The 24,548-nt window shown below is 47.8% G+C and overlaps 1 protein-coding gene, 1 long non-coding RNA gene and 1 pseudogene across 3 annotated transcripts in view; all 3 read right to left on the bottom strand.

Moving 5' to 3' along the window:
* Window positions 1-24,548, bottom strand: part of LOC146056311 (uncharacterized) — a 488,478-nt gene that overhangs the window by 185,212 nt on the left and 278,718 nt on the right. The gene's annotated exons all lie outside the window — the stretch shown is intronic.
* LOC146056320 (tyrosinase-like) overlaps window positions 1-24,548 on the bottom strand; it is a 119,781-nt gene that overhangs the window by 65,264 nt on the left and 29,969 nt on the right. The window lies entirely within an intron of this gene.
* LOC146056321 (5-cytosine rRNA methyltransferase NSUN4-like) lies at window positions 3,430-13,744 on the bottom strand (annotated as a pseudogene). The gene is made up of 3 exons (XR_014469136.1): window positions 13,009-13,744; window positions 9,029-9,152; window positions 3,430-4,272 (listed from the first exon to the last, which is right to left on the bottom strand). The product of XR_014469136.1 is annotated as a 5-cytosine rRNA methyltransferase NSUN4-like (transcript).

Genomic DNA, 24,548 nt, shown 5'->3' with positions numbered 1-24,548 from the left:
CCTGTGTCCACGCCACCATCCATTACCTTTAGTAAAGTTGTGGTGAGCGAAGAGAGCCTGCAATGGGACAATGATGCTATTCTGAAAGCGGCTAATGTAACTGGCGTAAGCTGTGGCCGCAAAGATGAGGAATTACCAACAATTCTGTCCTTAAGAATCTTCTGTCTCTGGAGAATGTGGTGAATGACAATGTTTGACGACAATAGTGGTGGTGGTGGGGGGGGGGGGGGTTCTGATTTCTGTTCAATATATGGCGGTCAATGAGGTTTATGTCTGTGTGCTATGTATGATAGACAATGATGTCTGTGTATAATATATAGGTGTAATAGGTATTCTGATGTGAAATATATTAGCAATGCAAACTTAGCTTTTATTTTATTTTGTTACTGACACATTTGTATAGGTGCCATCATTGTAATGTTAATGGTGTTTTACTTATACCATACTCTACAGTGAATGCACAAATGCACTGAGATCTCTATGAGCAACAAATGCTGCGAGACAAATGTATCAATCATTTCTTTTGTCATATACAGTAGCCGACATCCTCACCCTGCCAGATGTACTAAGCTTGATAACGTGAAGAGATAATGTAACGGCCAATCAGTTTTTAAATGCCATGTTACAGACTGTGTTTGAAAAATGAAAGCTAGGAGCTGGTTGGTTGGAGGTTTATACCTCTCTACTTTATCACTTTTTAAAGCTTAGTACATTTTTTAATGAAGGAGGTGTTCATAAATGATTATGCAAACGCAGGGGGGGAGGGGGGGACTTTGGCCCTCCATCTGTTGCTGAACTACACATCCCAGCATGCACTGCTACATGTTTTGCTATTGGCCATGTTAAAACTGCAGCAAAAGCATTCTGGGATGTGTAGTTCAACAACAGCTGGAGGGCCGAAGGTTCCCCATCCCTGCCTTAAATTGTGACAACAATAGTTGGTATATAATATGATCAATATAGCTGCCACCACATCATGCAGTGTTCCAGCTTCTTCTACCACATTTACTGTATGTGTGGATCTGAGCCCTCAAACATCGCACTGGACCAGAGAGCAGCTGCCAGGAGGAAGAGACAGGAGCCTTACCATGAAGTGTGAGATTGTGAAAGTGCAGCACTGGTTCTATTATGTTTGTGTATTTATTTATTATTATATGTTTAACCTTTTCCTGACTACTTATTGTATTTAAATGTTTGAAAGAGCCTATATTATAGACCATTTGTACTGTTAAATATCAATACAGTATCCAGTGTATGAAAAGACGGTACTTGTTTCCTAGCACGGCGCCCATTGTGACCCATCGCATATCTTAAGTTAAGGTATGCGATGGGACCTGACCGACGCGACTTTGGGCTATTTTTAGCCTTTTCCCGACAATTACAAACTTGGGTCCATCGCATGCCATTATAATGGCATGCGAAGCGACCGACGCGATTTAACATTGAATGCATTGTACTCAATGTTAAATTCCTATGTAAAATTGGGTCCATTGTATGATATTATAATGGCATACAATACGACCAATGCGATGGACCCGATTTTACATAGGGAACAATGTTAAATGGCCCACCATACCCGATTTTTGATTGTATACCCACCCTGATGGGTAATTTGTATGTGAAATGGCACCCCATTGTTAACGCCACCCCACAATGAACGCCAACCCGAAGCATGGCGAGGGGTGGAGGTATGCGTCCTCCGACCTTTTCATACCCCCACTATCCACGTCCGCGTGGAGTTGACTTTATATAGTGTGGCGAGCCCCCGAGCCCGAAGCGTGGCGAGCGCAGCGAGCCTGAAGCGTGGCGAGTGCACGCGTAATACCTGTGAAGTAATGCGCGTCCGCTCGCCACGCTTCGGGCACTATATAAAATCAACTCCACGCCGATGTGGATAGTGGGGGTATGAAAAGGTAGGAGGATGTGTACCGCCGCCCCTCGTGGGCTCGCCACGCTTTGGGTTGGCGTTGATCATGGGGTGGCGTTAACAATGGGGGGGCAGTTGACCCATCAGGGTGGGTATACAATGAAAATTGGGGTCTAGGGGGGCATTTTACATTGGTTCCAATGTAAAAATCGGTTAGATCGCATCGCATGCGATTTGGTTGGCATGCGATGTGATCTACGCGATTTTTCAGGACCCGATGGATACAATTAAAATCGTTGGCGCCGTGCTAGGAAACAAGTACTGAAAAGACCAAATTTCAGGGCTGTTACCGCTCCCCCAGACTCCTGTACTTACTCCGATGCCTTGCAGAGTGGGAGATTTTGGACTACATTTGGAAACCCCCCTCTAAAAATCCTGCATTTGCCACTGCTGCCAGTGGTGGAATTCCAATGCTGTGGGCAATTACCAGGTCAATAGCTATTGCATGCAGTCAGTGGTGCCGATAAAGGGGGTACTAATTACCAGTCTGATGGAGGGGCCCAATGGGGCCCCATTACCTGCCAGCAGCAGCTCTTCTCAATCCAGAACATGCTTCCATGTGCTGGGCTGCAGTGTGGCCAGGGTGGTGATTAAAGTGCTATTTTTCTCTAGATTTTAACTAAAGGGTGCATGGCCACGCCCCCTGAAACGTGCCGGGGCCCAGCTAGGCTCTGTACTACCCAGCATGCAATAGGCGCCTGACGTTGGCACGTCTTTGTTACACATCTTCATCATCCAGCACATTGGTCCTTTCACTTTTGATGAGCACATTTTCACCTTCCAGTTTTCAGTGGGGCTGATGCATGTAACGAGCACCTGGAAATGGGGAGGCCTTGGTACTTTTCTCATGTTTTATAGTAACACTTGTCCATATAACAGGACTATGATTTGTCACATGCTGTGCAGTGCAGTCCCCCAGTTATTGCAGGCGTTCTCCATCGTCACATTAATGCATATATACAGATGGAGCCCTCCCCAGCCAGCCTTCTCTGGAGAGCCATGGTGAGCCAAGGCCTATTGTTCTCAGCAGCAATACAATACAGTACGGGATTAGCACAGTAATCCTATTACTCACTTAATCCTATTAAAGGTCTAGATGAGGATGGCTCTATCTGTAGGAGCCGATTCAGACCCATTAGTTAAGGTCCAAATTCGTCCCCGATCCCGATGTTCGGGGTTTGCACATGTGTGAATATGCGCATCCGCAAACCCAGGGCGCAAGTAGCCTAGGCAAGTTTCACACTCGCCGGCCCGTTGGCTCAGGGAGAGGCGGGAACCGGCGGACAGCAACAGGGGAACGTACCCATAAAAACGCTCCCCTGCTAACGTCTATGCCTGAGCGGACCCCGGGCGGCTATGCTGCAACAATACGAACAGGACTGAATCGGGCCCATAATGTCAATTCATCCAACCTTTCTATTGTTCACAAAAAAAATTCTAAAAATCGCTTGTATGTAGGTCGGTGTTTTTAAAAAGGTGCAAAAAAAAAAATGACTCCACAATAAAATCACTTAACGTTTATGATATTTACAATCAAATCTATAATTTATTTTTATGGGCATTTTCGTTTTGTTGTAGAAAATAGGTTCCTGGCAGATTTATTATGGATTCACTTACCAGGGGAAACGCCAAAGGCAATATCACACAATAGTGAATATAAGAATGTAGTTTATACATTTCATTAACTTGTGCTCTGGTGGTCAGCATAGTATGGCATCTTATGGGCATCTTATGCCCAGGATGCACACACCGGACCCCTCCTCATCAGCTGACACCAAGGCAGGACTAGTCATCTGACAAATGTCATAAGGACCAATGGCCTGATGCACCGTTCAGACAGTCTTGAGGCCTTTTCCCAGCAGTTCTGCCAGACTGGTATGCGCATATTGGGCCGTGGCATGTGACCACACCCCCTGTTTGTGTGCATACACAGACAGAAGGAATGCCAGGGCTTAAGTTTAGCCCCAGTTTATCCCTGACAGCATCAGTGGTGAACCATTTACACCTGAAAAGGATGCAGTTCTAGGATTCCCTCCAGTCTCTCTTCTACCGTGTTCCATGCATGTCGTTATCACATGCGGAGCAGCTTACAGAGGTAAATAGGTCCAAAGTTTGCAGTGAGATGCAGAACGACCATCTCCCCTATGCGGCAATTTGTGTGGAAATTAAAAGTATTTCTGAACACATCCCGGAAGGATCGGAGGCTCTGGATCTCGGCATGGACTCCATACTCCGAGGCCGCCAGCTCGAGGGCTCTCTCCACTACGCACTCGTTCTGGAGTTGGGAAAGAGAGCAAGTGGCGTACACCACCTCTCCTCCTGGTGCCGCAGCCCGAAGGCCGGATCTGTGGGGAAATAAGAGAGAATCATTCTCCGTACAAGACAATCTGAATGGTGGCAACATTCTACCTCTAGAATAACATAACAAGAATAGCAAGGAAACACACACACAGTATAGGGGGTCGATCCTAGGGTGCGAGGTGCCGTTCCCACAAAGCTTAAACGCCAGCAACGACTCCCGATTTTGCACCCTACAGAGGCTGGTTTCACACAGAATTGCTCACTATAGGCAATTGAGCACTTTTTGTCTGAATTCCAGCCGTCCCGATGATTTGTAAGTATCTTTTTAGAGAACCACCTGATACAAACATTCAAAAAGTTGTGGCAAGATAGAATAAATGGAAGATTTCCATAATCACTTCAGAGGAGCTGATACTTGTAGTGCCACACTACAAAAAAACACCTCTGCCATTTAATATGCAGTAAAATTGAAGTTCTTAGCATAATTTTAGCAAAAATGATGCAGGATCACTAACATTCAGAAGCTTCAAGTCCAGACTGCAGGACGCCGGGCCAGCACAATCACACTGCCTCAAGGCATCAAACTAGTAACAAGGGGGTAGAGGATATACAGGTTAAGTATCCCTTATCCAAAATTCTCAGGACCAGAACGCATTATTCCATATTGAATGGTGTGTCCCCTAGGGTGCACCGACAGGCGCTATCAAGTGTGTCTCGGTAAGAGCTGCCACTTAGAAAGGGGTTGTCAGCCCCAAGGACCATGCAAAAAAGAAGTGGCGCTGGTTTGATGAAAGGTATAAATGTTTTAATAACAATTAAGAATATTAAGTACAATTGCACAATATAAACAAGTAAAAAAATGAAATAATAAAATTAATTAGGAATCAAGGGGATAAAAACAAATGAATGACTGGACCGGAAGCTGAGTTGATGAATTGAGTGATATGACCAGTTCCGTGGAATAAAGAGGTATAATGATGCAAATAATCAAGAGGCCCACTGGGCTGATAGTTACCACACGGTGTCTCAGATGGTCTAGTCCCAGATACAATTAGGAGGGTGTCCTCAATTGATTGCGATGGTGGGGCCACAGTGGGCAATGACCCGATGTCAACGGGGGCTTAGATGGTATATAGCCAGATACTTCCCACTTCGCTAGAGGTCCCAATTTGATGTTGTAAAGAGGCAGGTTTCCTCAAGGTTGGTAGACTTGGATGGCAGATGATGTAAGTGGCCAACCTCGATTCCTGTGCTCAGTGTGACAAATATGTCCAGCTGGGATAAGGACCAATGGTGGTGGTGAACTGAGAAAGCGTGGGTGATGAAAACGGGGGTGATCCAGATGGTCTGGGTGGGCGAGGATATTCAAAAGGTACAAGTAATCCGGTCCAGAGTAACTCCTAACGCGTTTCGCTGCTTGAGGGGTACAGCTTTTTTTTTTTTTTTTTTTTAAAGCTGTACCCCTCAAGCAGCGAAACGCGTTAGGAGTTACTCTGGACCGGATTACTTGTACCTTTTGAATATCCTCGCCCACCCAGACCATCTGGATCACCCCCGTTTTCATCACCCACGCTTTCTCAGTTCACCACCACCATTGGTCCTTATCCCAGCTGGACATATTGGTCACACTGAGCACAGGAATCGAGGTTGGCCACTTACATCATCTGCCATCCAAGTCTACCAACCTTGAGGAAACCTGCCTCTTTACAACATCAAATTGGGACCTCTAGCGAAGTGGGAAGTATCTGGCTATACACCATCTAAGCCCCCGTTGACATCGGGTCATTGCCCACTGTGGCCCCACCATCGCAATCAATTGAGGACACCCTCCTAATTGTATCTGGGACTAGACCATCTGAGACACCGTGTGGTAACTATCAGCCCAGTGGGCCTCTTGATTATTTGCATCATTATACCTCTTTATTCCACGGAACTGGTCATATCACTCAATTCATCAACTCAGCTTCCGGTCCAGTCATTCATTTGTTTTTATCCCCTTGATTCCCAATTAATTTTATTATTTCATTTTTTTACTTGTTTATATTGTGCAATTGTACTTAATATTCTTAATTGTTATTAAAACATTTATACCTTTCATCAAACCAGCGCCACTTATTTTTCTTTTTACGCATTATTCCATATTTTGGAAAAAAAAATCATTTTAATGAGATATCTTGCATTTATGTTGTATATGCACATCAAACACGTGTGATACACACAAATAATATATCTGTGCATGAAACAAGGTTATAAACATGAAACAAAGTCTGTGTACTATCTCAGGTACTGACTTTGAATGTCAAGCAATCATTTTCATGCACATATTTAGTGCCAGTTACATATAATGTCCCCAGTAGGCCCAGTTACATATCATGTCCCCAGTAGCGCCAGTTACAGATCATGTCCCTAGTAGTGCCAGTTACAGATCATGTCCCTAGTAATGCCAGTTACATATCATGTCCCCAGTAGCACCAGTTACATATCATGTCCCCAGTAGCGCCAGTTACATATCATGTCCCCAGTAGCGCCAGTTACATATCATGTCCCCAGTAGCGCCAGTTACATATCATGTCCCCAGTAGCGCCAGTTACATATCATGTCCCCAGTAGCGCCAGTTACAGATCATATCCCCAGTAGTGCCAGTTACAGATGTCCCCAGTAGTGCCAGTTACATATCATGTCCCCAGTAGTGCCAGTTACAGATCATGTCCCAGTAGCGCCAGTTACATATCATATCCCTAGTAGTGCCAGTTACAGATGTCCCCAGTAGTGCCAGTTACATATCATGTCCCCAGTAGCGCCAGTTACATATTATGTCCCAGTAGTGCCAGTTACATATCATATCCCTAGTAGTGCCAGTTACATATGTCCCCAGTAGCGCCAGTTAAATATCATGTCCCCAGTAGGCCCAGTTACATATCATGTCCCCAGTAGTGCCAGTTACATATCATGTCCCCAGTAGCGCCAGTTACATATCATGTCCCCAGTAGCGCCAGTTACATATCATGTCCCCAGTAGTGCCAGTTACATATCATGTCCCCAGTAGGGCCAGTTACATATCATGTCCCCAGTAGCGCCAGTTACATATCATGTCCCCAGTAGCGCCAGTTACATATAATGTCCCCAGTAGCGCCAGTTACAGATCATATCCCTAGTAGTGCCAGTTACATATCATATCCCTAGTAGTGCCAGTTACAGATGTCCCCGGTAGTGCCAGTTACATATCATGTCCCCAGTAGTACCAGTTACATATCATGTCCCCAGTAGTACCAGTTACATATGTCCCAGTAGTGCCATTTACATATCATATCCCTAGTAGTGCCAGTTACAGATGTCCCTAGTAGCGCCAGTTACATATCATGTCCCCAGTAGCGCCAGTTACATATTATGCCCCAGTAGTGCCAGTTACATATCATAGCCCTAGTAGTGCCAGTTACATATCATATCCCCAGTAGTGCCAGTTACACATGTCCCCAGTAGCGCCAGTTACATATCATGTCCCCAGTAGTACCAGTTACATATCATGTCCCCAGTAGTGCCAGTTACATATCATGTCCTCAGTAGTGCCAGTTACATATCATGTCCTCAGTAGTGCCAGTTATAGATCATGTCCCCAGTAGTGCCAGTTACATATCATGTCCCCAGTAGTGCCAGTTACAGATGTCTCCAGTAGTGCTGCTACAGATGTCCCTAGTAGTCCCAGTTACATATCATGTCCTCAGTAGTGCCAGTTACATATCATGTCCCCAGTAGTGCCAGTTACATATCATGTCCCCAGTAGTGCCAGTTACATATCATGTCCTCAGTAGTGCCAGTTACATATCATAGCCCTAGTAGTGCCAGTTACATATCATGTCCCCAGTACTGCCAGTTACACATGTCCCCAGTAGCGCCAGTTACATATCATGTCCCCAGTAGTACCAGTTACATATCATGTCCCCAGTAGTGCCAGTTACATATCATGTCCTCAGTAGTGCCAGTTACATATCATGTCCTCAGTAGTGCCAGTTATAGATCATGTCCCCAGTAGTGCCAGTTACATATCATGTCCCCAGTAGTGCCAGTTACTGATGTCTCCAGTAGTGCTGCTACAGATGTCCCTAGTAGTCCCAGTTACATATCATGTCCCCAGTAGTGCCAGTTACATATCATGTCCCCAGTAGTGCCAGTTACATATCATGTCCCCAGAAGTGCCATTTACATATCATGTCCCCAGTAATGCCAGTTACGTATCATGTCCCCAGTAGTGATGGTACAGCTGTCACCAGTAGAGACAGTTACATTATCATGTCCCCAGTAGTGCCAGTTACATATCATGTCCCCAGTAGTGCCAGTTACATATCATGTCCTCAGTAGTGCTGGTACAGATGTCCCCAGTAGCGCCAGTTACATATCATGTCCCCAGTAGGGCCAGTTACATATCATGTCCCCAGTAGTGCCAGTTACATATCATGTCCCCAGTAGTGCCAGTTATATATCATGTCCCCAGTAGGGCCAGTTACATATCATGTTCCCAGTAGTGCCAGTTACATATCATGTCCCCAGTAGGTCCAGTTACATATCATGTCCTCAGTAGTGCTGGTACAGATGTCCCCAGTAGGTTTTTAGCCCCACACACACACAAAAAAATTACTTCTGGAGATTATGGTTTATGGAATAATTTGGAGAAACGGATATTTGGATAAGGGATACTCAACCTGTAATTATATTATTACCCAGATCCGTTCCAAAGAAAATCATTGAATACTGTAGTTCTAAAATTCCTGGCATAATACAGAGACCTGGGTATCAGTGACTTACACCAGGAGCATAGTCTGCAGCAGTGGCACCTATGACGCTGCTTTGTCCTCATACGATGGAAGATGTTGTTCTCCTCCTCTAGAAGGGAATGCCGGTCTGTGGTACACGGAGCATCTACCAGAACCTGCAGATCCAAGATGAAGAATTATATTCTAAAACAACACTGGGCACAGTGGTGGGGGAGGGGATCTATGGGCCTGCAACCAACAGTGGCTTGTTGGCTTAGCTAAGACATGCAGGGGCTGAACAACACACAGGAGGAAACACTAGGGAGATATACAGTAGGTGACATCCACTCTAGTACATACCTCCCAAGTGTCCCGATTTCAGCGGGACAGTCCCCATTTTCGGGTCCTGTCCCGCTGTCCCACCTGCGGCTTGCATTGTCCCACTGTGGGGGGTGGCAGTTGGGAGCCCCCCAAGCTGATTGAATAGACGCGGTGCGCATGCGCACAGCGTCTATTCGTGGCCGAAAATGGGGTCATTTGCATAGGCCCCGCCCCCTTTCTGGGCGTGTCCCTATTCCAGCAGCCAAGAAGTTGGGAGGTATGCTAGTATCCCAGTGTAACCCAGGTCCAGTGACCAGAAAACACAACCTGCACAGCTTGCAGGGTTGTACCCAGAAAGCACTGATAATGGTCATTGGATCTCTGCCATTTTTTACCTAATGTTTTGTGTGAACAGCTATTACTAGGAGGGAGAGAATACAGCCCCCTTTATGGTCCTGACCACTCCCCCCCCCCCCCCCCCTGTGCCTGCCGGCAAGCGATGCACCACATATGTTTTAAGAGACAGAGTCAGGCTTGTCCCCATCTCTGCACAGGGGCCACGATAAGAGCACATCTGACCTTTACTGTATGCGTGCTGTGTATGTGTGTTGTGTGTATGTATATATGCTCTGTGTGTATGTGTGTGTGTATGTATATATGCTGTGTGTGTATGTATATATGCTGTGTGTGTATGTGTGTGTGTATGTATATATGCTGTGTGTGTATGTATATATGCTGTGTGTATGGTGTGTGTGTGTATGTATATATGCTGTGTGTGTATGTATATATGCTGTGTGTGTATGTATATATGCTGTGTGTATGGTGTGTGTGTGTGTGTATATGCTGTGTGTGTATGTATATATGCTGTGTATGTGTGTTGTGTGTATGTATATATGCTGTGTATGTGTGTATGTATATATGCTGTGTGTATGGTGTGTGTGTATGTATATATGCTGTGTGTGTATGTGTGTATGTATATATGCTGTGTATGTGTGTGTGTGTGTTTGTATATATGCTGTGTGTGTATGTATATATGCTGTGTATGTGTGTTGTGTGTATATGCTGTGTGTGTGTGTATATGTATATATGCTGTGTGTATGTATATATGCTGTGTGTATGGTGTGTGTGTGTGTGTGTATGTATATATGCTGTGTGTGTATATGTATATATGCTGTGTATGTGTGTGTGTATGTATATATGCTGTGTGTGTGTGTATGTATATATGCTGTGTGTGTATGTATATGTGCTGTGTATGTGTGTTGTGTGTATGTATATATGCTGTGTGTATGTATATATGCTGTGTGTTGTGTGTGTGTATGTACAGATGGGTCAGGTCCCATCTTTGCAGGGGATGGCGCTGGCGTCACCAGCCGCCATCCCCCGCCAGCGCCATGGCGATGGTGAGAAGGGGACGCACGCGCACGAGAGGGCGCACGCGTCCCCTTCCGACGGCGCTTCCATCCGTTCCCCGGGTCCCCGCCGCCTGCCCGCACCCCCCCCCTAACCCCCCCTAACCCTGTCCGTCTCCCTGAGGCGGAGACGGACAGGGTTTCCGTCACGCTAGCGACGGAGACTGAGACGCGCGTGCGCGTGAGACGCACGTGCGTCTTAATCTCCTCGCTGGCGAGGCTGCTGGTGGGTCGCCAGCGCGTACGTTCTGGCGACCCGCCAGCAAGGATGTAGACAGTAACATACTGTATATATGCTGTGTGTATGGTGTGTGTGTATGTATATATGCTGTGTGTGTGTATGTATATATACTGTGTATGTGTGTTGTGTGTATGTATATATGCTGTGTGTGTATGTATATATGCTGTGTATGTGTGTTGTGTGTATGTATATATGCTGTGTGTGTGTGTATGTATATATGCTGTGTGTATGTATATATGCTGTGTGTGTATGTATATATGCTGTGTGGGTATGTGTGTGTATGTATATATGCTGTGTATGTGTGTATGTATAAATGCTGTGTATGTGTGTATGTATATATGCTGTGTGTATGGTGTGTGTGTATGTATATATGCTGTGTGTGTATGTATATATGCTGTGTATGTGTGTTGTGTGTATGTATATATGCTGTGTGTGTGTATGTATATATGCTGTGTGTATGTATATATGCTGTGTGTATGTATATATGCTGTGTGTATGTATATATGCTGTGTGTATGTATATATGCTGTGTGTGTGTATGTATATATGCTGTGTATGTGTGTATGTATATATGCTGTGTATGTGTGTATGTATATATGCTGTGTGTATGGTGTGTGTGTGTATGTATATATGCTGTGTGTGTGTGTGTATGTATATATGCTGTGTGTATGTATATATGCTGTTTGTATGTATATATGCTGTGTGTATGTGTGTATGTATATATGCTGTGTGTATGGTGTTTGTGTTGTTATCCTTAGTGGGTCTCCCCTTATCTTAAGTACCCCAAGCTCCCTGGATACTTAGGGGCGGATTCAGAGTTGATCACAAAAGCAAAATCTTTCTCAAAAGGGTAAAACCCTGCTGCGCTGCAGGTGGGGCAGATGTAACATGTGCAGAGAGAGATTTGGGCGAGTTATTTGTTTCTGTACAGGGTAAATATTGGATGCTTTATATTTACACTGCACATTAGAATTCAGTTTGAACACACCCCACCCAAATGTATCTCTCTTTGCATGTTACATCTGCCCCACCTGCAGTGCAGCAGGGTTCTTCCCAATTGAGAAAGATTTTGCGTTCTATCCCCAGTGACAACTTGTGTCTGCAGACAGCCCCTTTCCCCACTGTAGGTCTCCAGCCTGGCATTTAGGGGAGATCACTAGTTTCCTGTGACTTGGAGATGGCATCTTATCTCGGGTCAGCCCACCGTGTGAACAAGATAAGTTCCAGATCTGACCCGGGACTTTGGTGGGAAGGGGTAGACGTTATAAGTTACACTGCACATAAGGCGCATTGTCGGGTGCAGTAAGAGTGGAGGAGATAAATAATAAGCAGCAAAGAGAAGGTTCATGTTTATAATACCCCTTTCACATCGCACCTAATTACCGGGTACAAGCCGGTTTCTTGCCGGTTCGACCCGGTAATTAGGGCGATGTGAAAGGGGTTTCCGGGTCCCGCAATCGGGTTGCAACACGGCAATACGAACTGGTAAAAAAGAAGGGTTCTTACCATTTCATTGCCGTGTTGCTGTGCAGTATGAATGGGTTAAACGGGTCGAGCGACCCTTTTCCCGTTCACACAATGGAGGAGACAGCGCTTGGAGCAGTGCCAGCTCTCTCTCTGATGACGCGCTGACACTGTTGCAGTGTGAACATGCACATGCAGGGTCGCACTGGGACTGAACCAGTTAAAAGTCCCGGTGCGACCCTGGATTTGCGATTTGAAAGCGGCATTATAGACAAGTTACATAAGAAGGGATACAATTAGCTAACAGCTAATCCTGATTTTGTTACCCTGACCAACACTGATCACTGATTGGTCACTTCCACAGGCAGCCTCATTTAAAGGAGGTTTAGAAGGGTTGTGGATTTTAATATCCTTATCTTTTATCTTCGTTGCTTATTGTGTTCTACGGTGGAGTGCGTGGTAGTATACCTGCGCACCCAGTGATTAGCTGCAAAGCACTAGGCACGGTCTGACTTCACCGTCCTGATAAATAGACAGTCATAAAAAGTAGGTTTTTGTGCTGAACTCTATTGTGTTCTACGGACAGACAGCCACTTACCCGGTCATACATGCCCTCCTCTGGCCAGTCTGTCCCATCCCACGAGGTGACACGCACTCTGTCCTCTGTACGCAACTCTTGTGGGATGTAGGCCTGTGGGACCCTGCGCAGGCGGTTGCAGCGGGAAATAGAGGAGTCGTTGGCTGCAAGGTATGCCTGAGGGGGACTATAGAGAGGTAGGGCAGGGGGGGCAGAGGCGGTCCTGCAGCGATGCATAACCCACAGCAGAGAGAGCCGGCACCGGGAAGGGTGATCCCTGGAGAGGACAAGGGCCTGTGCAGTGCTGTGAGCTGCTGACCTGTAAGGAGCGGGGGCTTCGCAGCTGTGTGACCAGGAATGGCGCCAGGAGAGCCAGGCTCCTCCAAGTCCCCTACTGCTGCCGGCCAGAGGGAAGGGAACTGCGCTGCCCCCACTAGCTGCCAACCACAGGAGGAGCCCCAAACCCGGAGAGAACAGAATGATGTGTGCTGCCGAGGTGTCCTACATAGTGCCTGCCTGTGGAGGAGCCGAGAGGGTGAAGACTAGAACCTCAAGGAAGAAGGTGCTGAAGGGGTAAATTACCTGGGAGCACACCCAGCCGGAGGATTCCCCCGGGGTTGCTCCGAAGAAGATAGAGGACGCAGCAAATGGAGAACAAGGACTGCAGGCACCGCGGAGGACACCCGCTCTCGAGGAAGGACACGCAAAGGACCCCTAGCTGGAGACCTGTAGAAGCCCCCTCAGTGGTGCGGAGCTGCCCCTAGAGTTGCCTGTCCGAAAGTGTGTTTTGAACACTAGGCAACATCAAGGACAAGAGCCACGCAGAGGACAGGTGACAGCCCAGCGGAGGAGAGGACAGAGGAAGATCCCCAGCCTGATAGGAGCCGGGGGTGGAAGCAGAGGCCGACCCAGAACAGCACGACAGGCGGAGCCATGGACGACCCAGCACCTCCTGCTGCAGGAGCCGATGACACAGGACACAACAACAAGACAGAGATCCTCTGGGAGCAGCCACAGCCATTACACCGCAACTGCGGAGCGCAGCATCCCGGGCGTGCTGTGTAGCGAATCCAGAGGGACTTGTGATGCAGTGGGGCTGAGTACCCCCTAATCCCGGGTGCTTGTGGCCCTCCTTCCTGATATTTCCCCATATATTAATAGGTACGTGTGTCATATTGCAGGTTGTTTTATTACTGATCTATCTAAAATGCAAGAGTAAAGCACGTATTTTACAATTATATTATATAGGGACTATGTAAAAACCTGACTAGGGAGGTGAGGGGGATGGGGAGCGTCACAGTGACATCACTCTTATCTCTATTACTGACACAGAGACCTGACTGGGGAGGTGAGGGGGTCTGGGAGCATCACAGTGACATCACTCTTATCTCTATTACTGACACAGGGACCTGACTAGGGAGATGAGGGGGTCTGGCAGCGTCACAGTGACACTCTTATTGCTTTTACTAACACAGGGACCTGACTGGGGGAGGAGAGAAGAGAAGATGGAGAAGATGCGCAGCCTTCCCCCGTCATCTTACTACCTGCCTACAAGCATCTAGGGATTGTGCGTCCTTGCTTCAGTCTGCCTGCTTGGGCCCTCAGGCCTGACGGAAGAGCAGTCACCAGAGCAGTCCCGGATCCTGGCCCCATTCCCGGCTCTCCCAAAGACTTGTTTGTTTTGGCTTGAGAAAGGGGGTCATCCCCGAAACGTTGCCCTATTTTGCACAATAAACCTTTTTATGGTTTAAACTGTTTACAACGTCTCTGAGTGCCACTTGCTTCGGACATTTATTTATATATATATATATATATAAAGAGAAGAAGAAGGAGCGCACAATGAGCAGATAATAGATCAATTCTTTTACTCAAGAAATAAAGCTCACATACAGTTCAAAACTTAACAGCGCGGGACAGCTCACGGGGTACAGGCGGCAACACAGGCGTATCAACCGAATGAGACCACGGCAGCAGCGTCTCCACGATCAAGGCGAAGGGACTCGGACACAGCACGACAGAGAAGCCACACCCCAACGCGTTTCATCATCTAGGACTTCGTCGCCTCCTGACGAATTAGTGCATTAGTGCAGATGTAGGATAACTGGGCATACTGTATATAGGCTGGGATCACTGCTGCGTTCAGGTGACACCAAGTACATGTCACCCGCCGGGATTGCTTGCTGGATGGTTATACAGGGATTATTGTCACATTAGTTATACTGTAGTCTAAAGTGTATACTGTATTATCTACCATCCTAATGGGGCATACACACAGGGGGCGGGATGTACTAAAGGGAAAATGTGATAAAACGGGGGTTTTACCGCATTTTCCTATGTACCATTACCCGTCCGCCCCATCTCCGCCTGGCAGGGTATCTCCACCTCTGGGTGGCGATACCCTTTAGATGCCTATGGGCTTCTATCGCCGCCCGCCGTCCTTGCAACCCCCCCTCCCATCCTCCATCGATCTACTCCTCCCCCAGCAGGTGTCACAGCCGGGAGGACATCCGGCTGTAGGGAGGAGGAGGAGAGGCAGGGGGACACTGCCAGCTGCCAGGATGTAACGGAGACCCCCGCACACCACATTACAGGTATCGCGGGGGTCTCCGTCACCGCAACCCGATGCTAGCCGCATATGTTAGTACATATGCGGTAGCATCGTGGTGGCTGGCGATGTACATTAATACATCCCGCCCAGGGGGATATGAGGCTTATTTCTAAGTGATCTGACTTGATCGCTTAGAAATGAAAAAAGGATCACTCCACGTGTATACCCTCTGGTGATCACGATTGCGCGGTCCCGCCCGTCGCTATTGCCTGACTAGATTTACACTGCATCCAGTTATAAATCTAGTCATCGCCAGTGTTCTCACACCAGAGAACACTGGCCGTGACAGATTGTTCAGCACACAATGCTGAGCCATCTGTGCTTAACTGCAAACTTAGCGCAGAGGCTCACTTGCACTGTGAGCACACAGCTTTAGGGATGGACGTCTTTGCAATTGATGACAATAGTGCAACTGCCCATTGATTGTGGCATACTATGCAATGGATGACCATCAATGTTTTTACCTATTGATGGTGATCCATTTTCTTTGACTGATTGGATTGTGGGCCAATCAAAACATGTAGGCGGTGCTTCATGAGTGTTGGGGCAGCGCTATGCTGGTGGTAAGGGTTGCTGGTCTTACTGTACTGCATATTAAAATATTAATAATAAAAAATATATATATAATTTATGTAAGGTTCTAAACAACATATAATGGTGATTCAATTGTTTTGTGCACCCGTAGCTCTTGCCTAATGTAGTGGGAGCTAATGAATTGTTCACAGCACTTGCCCTGGTCTTGTCGGCTGCATTTTTGCGCCCTAAATAAACTAGATGCAGCTTATTGCCCTACTGTGTGTGAAGGGTGCGAGGAGAAATCCAGGTGAGGTGCAGCCTGGGAGTCGGGTCACCAAACAATTGACTTTGATTTTAAAGCTTGTTTGTCACTGAGCGTATGTTGCAGGCATGTCCAAAATGTGGCCCTTCAGCTGTTTTGAAACTACACATCCCAGCATGCCTTGCCATAGTTTTAGTATTCCCTTATAGCAAAACTGTGGCAAGGCATGATGGGACTTGCTGTTTAACAACAGCTGGCGCGCCATAGTTTGGACATGATTGGTGTATTGGGTTCGTTAGCTGCTCACTAGCCTTTTGCACAAACCAATTTGGCACATATGGAGATGTAGGGTGACATTCTATGCTTTGCGCTAAATGCGCATGTTTTATTCGCGCACCACATCGCCGCAAATCGCCTTTTTCAAAATCGCACTTTTCAGTCAAAATTCGATTATTTAATGTGATGCGCATTTGAGGCTGAAAAGTGCGAAGAGGGGCGATTTGCGGCGAAGAGGTGCGATTTTTAGTAACAAAAAAGTGCGATTTTAAGTAACAAAAAAGTGTGAGTTCTTCCGCCGGTCATGTGCGAGTTTTGGACCAACCGGAGTGCGATTTACAAAACTGTCTCCGCATGACTAAGAACCCCCCAAACTATTGGCCCACCTGTGTCCCCTCCATTATGCATCACACCCCCTATATAAAGGGGCATTGGCGCCATTTCACTCTTTGATAGGAAGTAAGGAGCATGGAGAGGAGCAGTGGAAGCGTGAGTTCAGGAAGAGGTGTTGGTGGCAGAGGGAGCAGTGGCAGAGTGATGAGTGGCAGTGGGAGCAGTGGCAGAGGAGGCAGTGGCAGAGGGAGCAGTGGCAGAGGGAGCAGTGGCAGAGGGAGCAGTGGCAGCAGCCAGTCAAGTGGGAGAGGCAGCAGTGTGGCAGGCAGCATGGCCACAGCAAGGCCAGCCTCAGCCCAGACCCTGGCCGTCCAGCCCCAGCAGGAGGAGGTGGAGGATCCGCTGGCATCCCCATCCTACAGCCAAGCCCTAGACCATACCCCACACCAGCTGCAGGAGGGCCACATGTCAGAGGTGGAGGAAGATGCTGGTGAGGAGGAGGAAGACACTGGCATGGAGGAGGAGGGCGACATGGCTGGTGGTGAAAATGAGGAGGAGGAGGTGGTAGCTGGTCGCACCAAAAGTGGCCGGATGGTGAGATTTTCTTATGAAGAAAATGTGGCACTTGTCCGGGCTATCATGCCAGTGTTCGAGCGTCTGCTCGGAAAAAGCAATTACAAGACCACTGCCCAGCGCAAGCGGGCTATATGGAAGGACATCACCCAGGCGGTGAACGCTGTCAGTCATCACAAGCGCCTGGTCCGCAATGTTAAAAAGCGCTTTAACGATATAAAACGCCAGTTAAAACATAAAATGGCCCTGGAGATGGAGGAGGCCACCAGGACTGGAGGAGGAAGCCCCACCACTGTCAGCTACAATGCATATGAGGTGAAGCTGAAGCGCATCATCCCACCTGAGGTCCTGCCTGGCATGCATGTGGCGGATTCCGACAGGCCTCAAACGCCACCGCGAGCTGGTAAGTGTGACCCCATGCAAACTTTAACATACATGCCAATGTATTATACCTGTAATGTGCACTTGTATTGTTATGCTTTGTAAAGTGCTGCTGTGGAACTACATAGCCCAGCAAGGTCATGCACAAGAAAATGGCTGCTCCTACTTTGAAATTGCTGATAATGCTGGGCCTTGTAGTTCCACAACTACTCATATTGATTAACAGTGTACCATTCTTTCTTGCAGACTAACATGTATGTGTCCAAAAACCCTGTGGTGTACTGGTGGTTTAGCTGCCATGCCTACATACCACCGATTAACCAATAGTTGTCATGTGTACACTAGTTTACTACTAAGCTTTAAATAAAATATTTGACTATAAACCCCAAAAAAGGTGGTCAAGATATAATGCAGTCCTTTTCCATTGGGTATTGTCCATTATTGTGAATTCAATGCATGTTTTCAGAAAATGCTTATCCATTGCAAGGTCCATAATGCCTGCCCATCTTTCCTTGTACAGATTGTCCGTCCCGAAGTGCTGCGGCATCCAAGAGAAGAAGGCCCGTTGCTGCTGAATCTGCGGAAGCAGGTAAATGACCAAACAACACCCCATTACACATACAGTACACACACCCATGTCACATCAACAATATCTCACACTACATTCTGCTCCTGCTGCTACATTGCAACGGAAATTAATGTAATCTGAGCTAGGCATGTGACATATTATTAATGTCTATGTTGCATGCTGTATCGGGGTACATGTGTAAGTGCATAACACCCCTAGGTATGGGCGTCAGCCATCTATAGCCCTATGTAAAACAGTGTAGACGACAGTGTGGCCTATATATGCATCAATACTTACCTCTTCATCTGTATCCACAGGTGCTATACAACTAGGGAGCAACACAACAGATTCTTCAATAGTGGTGCTAGACGAAATGGACATCATTCTTGATCCGGTCGACACCTTTGCGGCAGAGGAAGAAATGCAGACCTCGTCACAGAGTGATCTTCCCCCAAGTGGGGTGTCTCCCAACCCACCCCCAACCACCCAGCCACCCCATACACCAGCTACTGCTTCCCAAGTAGCTAACTCCTTGGTTAATTTCAAGGACAAACAGCTAGAATTCATGGCCTCCCAAAGCCTCCAAATTGGTAATATACAGGGGTACATGCGTGACACCTTCCTTCAGTTACGCAAAATTGCACGTAGTGTACGGGTAGGTGTAGGCTCCCGTTTTGCAGAACTAACTGCTGCAATAAGGGAGCAGAATAGGCATATTGGAAGCCTGGCGCAAAGTCTCATCTGGATGCGATAAAAGTGCGAATTAATCTCGCGCTTTTGGTCTGCATACCTTAACGCACATAATATGCGATTTCTGTCCCTTAACGCATCACGTTAAATTGGCGATTTCACTGAAAAATGCGATATCGCCATTTTGTGGTCTAAATAACGCCAAAAAACGGAAATCGCAGAGTATAGAATGTCACCCGTAATCTCTTTATTAGTCTTTTTATTAGTCTTGCACTCTACTATTACATATAATGCATGCCTTGACACCGTTTCACCGTTCGTGACACCCAAAATGTCGTTAAAATAATTGTTCCAACCAGATTGTTGCTCGGAAAATGTCCAAACTCTTTTTATTTCTTTACATTTTTGAAATACATAAAATGTTAAAATTGGATGTCAATTTCTACTTCATTTCCTTACATACAGGGAGCAACTTCTACCAGTCACCCCACCTTGACAAAGTGCCCAGCGAGGCATGAAACGCGTTGGAGACTTAAGAAGAGGAAAAGCCGTCTTGCTGCTGCCCGAAGTACCGACACGCCAGTCGCTGACATCAGCAAGCCGCGTCCCGGGACCAAAGCCGCAACAGAAGATTCCACCCAGAAGCGGACAGCAACTGAGCTGAGGAATACCGCTGCCTCTGTAAGGTTAGGGTTAGTAGGGACAGCACGACAATCTCCCTCTCTCACCTCACATCCTCCAAAAGGAGTGTAAACATTATTTTACTAATACATTTTTACTTTGCAGGTGTCACTCGTATAAACTTATCCCAGCGCTCTTTTTTACCCCTCAGAACCTTTGCATTTATGAGAGCTGCTATACCATCAGTGCAGTTGATTTAACATTTTTCTCCTCACTTAGGATTATGTGCCACCGAAGAAGGACGGTGAATGTGAGACACCCAGCAGCAGCCGTCCCTATGTGTTTAGAAGAGGGAGCAGGACAAAGGATTCCAAGACTGTGCCTTCTCCTCACTCATTGATAAATGAGAGAGACAATGACCATAAGATCCTGAAACTCACCAACAAATTCATCCAGCTGCTGACTGGAGAGGTGACTGCTGGGAATATGTCATTATACAGTAACACCAGGGGAGGTGACTGATGAGAATGGGACATTATACAGTAACACTGGAGGATGAGACCGGAGAGGTGACTGCTGGGAATGGGGCATTATACAGTAACCCTGGCGGATGTGACGGAGAGGTGACTGCTGGGATTGGGACATTATACAGTAAAACCGGGGGATGTGACCAGAGAGGTGACTGCTGGGAATGGGTCATTATAGAGTAACACCGTTGGATGCGACCTGAGACGACACTGCTGGGATTGGGACATTATACAGTAACACGGGAGGATGTGACTCCTGGGAATGTGACATTATAGAGTAACACCGGGGGATGTGACCAGAGAGGTGGCTGCTGGGAATGGGGCATTATAGAGTAATCCTGGCGGATGTGACGGAGAGGTGACTGCTGGGAATGGGACATTATACAGTAACACCTGGGGATGTGACCAGAGAGGTGACTGCTGGGAATGGGACATTATACAGTAACACCGGGGGATGTGACCGGAGAGATGACTGCTGGGAATGGGACATTATACAGTAACACCGGGGGATGTGACCGGAGAGATGACTGCTGGGAATGGGACATTATAGAGTAACACTGGCGGATGTGACCGGAGAGGTGACTGCTGGGATTGGGACATTATATAGTAACACGAGGGATGTGACCGGAGAGGTGGGTGCTGGGAATGGGGCATTATACAGTAACCCTGGCGGATGTGACGGAGAGGTGACTGCTGGGATTGGGACATTATACAGTAAAACCGGGGGATGTGACCAGAGAGGTGACTGCTGGGAATGGGGCATTATAGAGTAACACCGTTGGATGTGACCAGAGAGGTGACTGCTGGGAATGGGGCATTATAGAGTAACACGGGGATGTGACCTGAGAGGGGACTGGTGGGATTGGGACATTATACAGTAACACCGGGGGATGTGACCAGAGAGGTGACTGCTGGAAATGGGGCATTATAGAGTAACACTGGGGGATGTGACCGGAGAGGTGACTGCTGGGAATGGGGCATTATACAGTAACACCGGGGGATGTGACCAGAGAGGTGACTGCTGGGATTGGGACATTATACAGTAAAACCGGGGGATGTGACCAGAGAGGTGACTGCTGGGAATGGGACATTATACAGTAACACCGGGGGATGTGACCGGAGAGGTGACTGCTGGGAATGGGGCATTATACAGTAACACCGGGGGATGTGACCAGAGAGGTGACTGCTGGGATTGGGGCATTATAGAGTAACACCGTGGGATGTGACCGGAGAGGTGACTGCTGGGAATGGGGCATTATAGAGTAACACAGGGATGTGACCTGAGAGGTGACTGCTGGGAATGGGGCATTATACAGTAACACCGGGGGATGTGACCAGAGAGGTGACTGCTGGGATTGGGGCATTATAGAGTAACACCGTGGGATGTGACCGGAGAGGTGACTGCTGGGAATGGGGCATTATAGAGTAACACAGGAATGTGACCAGAGAGGTGACTGCTGGGATTGGGACATTATACAGTAAAATCAGGGGGATGTGACCAAAGCGGTGACTGCTGGGATTGGGGCATTATACAGTAAAACCGGGGGATGTGACCGGAGAGGTGACTGCTGGGAATGGGATATTATACAGTAACACCGGGGGATGTGACCGGAGAGGTGACTGCTGGGAATGGGACATTATACAGTAACACCGGGGGATGTGACCGGAGAGGTGACTGCTGGGACGGGGGCATTATACAGTGACACCTGGGGATGTGACTGACTGCTGAGAGGCCGCCCTGCCGAATACCGGCCCCCACCGTTTCCCCTCCCTACAGTGCAAGGGGATGTGTAACAAAGACACATGCCCTCATTTCCTTTTCAGGGTCCATGGGTCCCACAGGGGACATCGGGGTTGTAGGTGGATCCAGGGGGTCCGAGGCACCAATCAGCGAAGCTTTCAAAGATTTCCCAGGATGCTCAGGCCCTCTCCCCTACAGCTCCGCCTCCAGGCTCATCTAGCCAGTTTTTGTTTGGTGCCTGCAGGAAGCAGATGCACCTTTATATCAGCGGGGGTTACCTCACTGAGGTAACCCCATAAAAGCTATTGTTAATTTTTATTTTTTCTAATTTAACTTTTTTCTTTTATTATGTCTGGCGCCTCGGCGGCAGAAGCCGTTTCGCGGCTGAGGCTGCTCACCACCGTCAATCACTGACGGCGGAGCGAGCGACCGCGTCACCGTCCCGGCGCCGGCTCCATCCAATGACGCCTGTCACGGAGGACCTCGGCGGGGAAGACCACGACGCCTAGCACCGCCGACGGTCTCCCCCGGGCAGTGTGGCCGGAATCGAGGGCAGGTAAGGCTCCACTAGGAGCGCAAAACGCTGCCATACCGCGCTTTCGAGGGAGACGCTCGCGGTAGCTGGCATGGGTACAGGCTTCGGCCCGGGACCCCACTAGACCACCGGGGAATGAGCGCAGACCGGGGCAGAGGGGACCCCATTATACCGGCTACTAATATCCCCGTTGGGGGAAGTCCAGCAAGGGGAGGCGGCGTCGGGTCTGCATCCCCTTCCCCAGCTTTGGCGCCAATCTCACTAGAGATCTGCCGATCCATAAGCTGTAACTTATGTGCCCTCCCCCCCTCTCTCGGACAGGCGCCATTTCTGCAGCAGCACTTCCAGAGAGCAGGCACACTTCTCCCCTGTGAAATCGCCTACAGGTTCAGTAGCTGCTTTCACAGCCACCCTTATTCCCACTTTTCTCCATAGAGTTAAGCGGTTGACACAGGGTGAGGTAGTCTATTTCTGACTATAGTGTGTATGTGACTTGTGCTAGAATTTCACTCCTTCCTCTGTCAAGTAATCTGTCCCTTTATCACTATTATTGAGGCAATACCTCATTGGTCATATCACTCTAGGTCAGGGGTGGGCAACCGCTCATGCCTGGCCTGCCGCTCCCCAGTCCAGCACAATGAGAAGCAGCCCCGACAATGCTGACAAGCGGAATGGTGAGGTCCCGCCATCCCCGCACAGCATTACTGGGAGTGTGGGAGGGGATGTGATCACGCGGCCGCCGCACCAACCAATGGCAGGGAGGCGCCCACACTCCCAGTAATGCTGAGCGGGGATGGGACGGTCATGCATCGGCGGGACTACTAGTCAGAGCAGCAACGCAGGCACTTAAAAAGTCAGGCTCCACAACTGTAAAAGTAAGGCACTGCTGCAGTCATATGTAAATATATTATATCTTGTATGACTGGCACTCTCATAAATATGAAGTCGCATGCTGGGGTGACATCCAAATAAGGGGCATAAATCAGTCCCATTGATATACATATAATGCAGGTTAGGAGTCACGCAACAGGCTTGTATTTGTGCAAAGGGTTTAATCAGCCATCAATGGAAGAAACCATTGGCCACCATTAGCCATTGACGTTTGGCAAATATCTAAGCCTGTTCCTAGGAATTGCTGTCTGGCTGCCAGAGATCCCAGTAACTATACAAATTGCCCAGTAAGAGGCATTATAGTATATAGACTGTCCAATAATACAACAGGGGGTGTAAAATAGGGCAGTTTCTCCAAGATCAGCTAATACAGCTTGGCAAATCATTTTGGTGTGTCCAATGGGAAATGTATTAAGGTTGCCATACACACGCAGATTTATCTGCAGATCTGGCTGGAACAAAAACATGGTTATGGATGAGAGCAGATGACAGTTGACCATTTGCTTGGAAATGCTGGAAAACTGACAAACTGTCACTCATCCATAACCATGTTTTTGTTCGAACCAGCCAGATCTGAAGATAAATCTTACTAGTGTATGGGAACCTTTACTCTACTTTAATATTATTCAATCATGGATTCCGACAGTCGGAACGTCCCGACAGCCGGTGTCCCGGGCGGTTTTCGTCTGATCAGACGATAGCGGAATCCAATGTTCCTAGTATCGGAAAGTCCATGGATCGGTGAAAATGGCCGCTGAAACACCTGTGACTGATAATCTGCAGCCGTTGCAGACAAAAACGATTAGAAGAAGAAAAAAAAAGTTTGGAACCGACAGTCTTCAATGCAGTCGTTACCGACAGCATCGAAAAGGGGACTGACGATATTTCCCCTATCAGGAAATATCGGCACATACCTCCCAACTTTCAGGGCGCTGGAGTTGGGACATAGTTGATGCGCGTCGAAATTTGGTTTTTTTTTTTGGTGGGGGGGTAATTTTGGGGCGTGGTCTATACTTGCAGCTCTCCCGCGAGGCCACGC

Source organism: Crinia signifera, unplaced genomic scaffold, assembly GCF_055691185.1.
Source record: "Crinia signifera unplaced genomic scaffold, ASM5569118v1 HAP2_SCAFFOLD_79, whole genome shotgun sequence".
NCBI classification, from domain to species: domain Eukaryota; kingdom Metazoa; phylum Chordata; class Amphibia; order Anura; family Myobatrachidae; genus Crinia; species Crinia signifera.
Note: the sequence above shows the minus strand (reverse complement) of the source record. Positions and strands in the feature narration are given on the sequence as shown.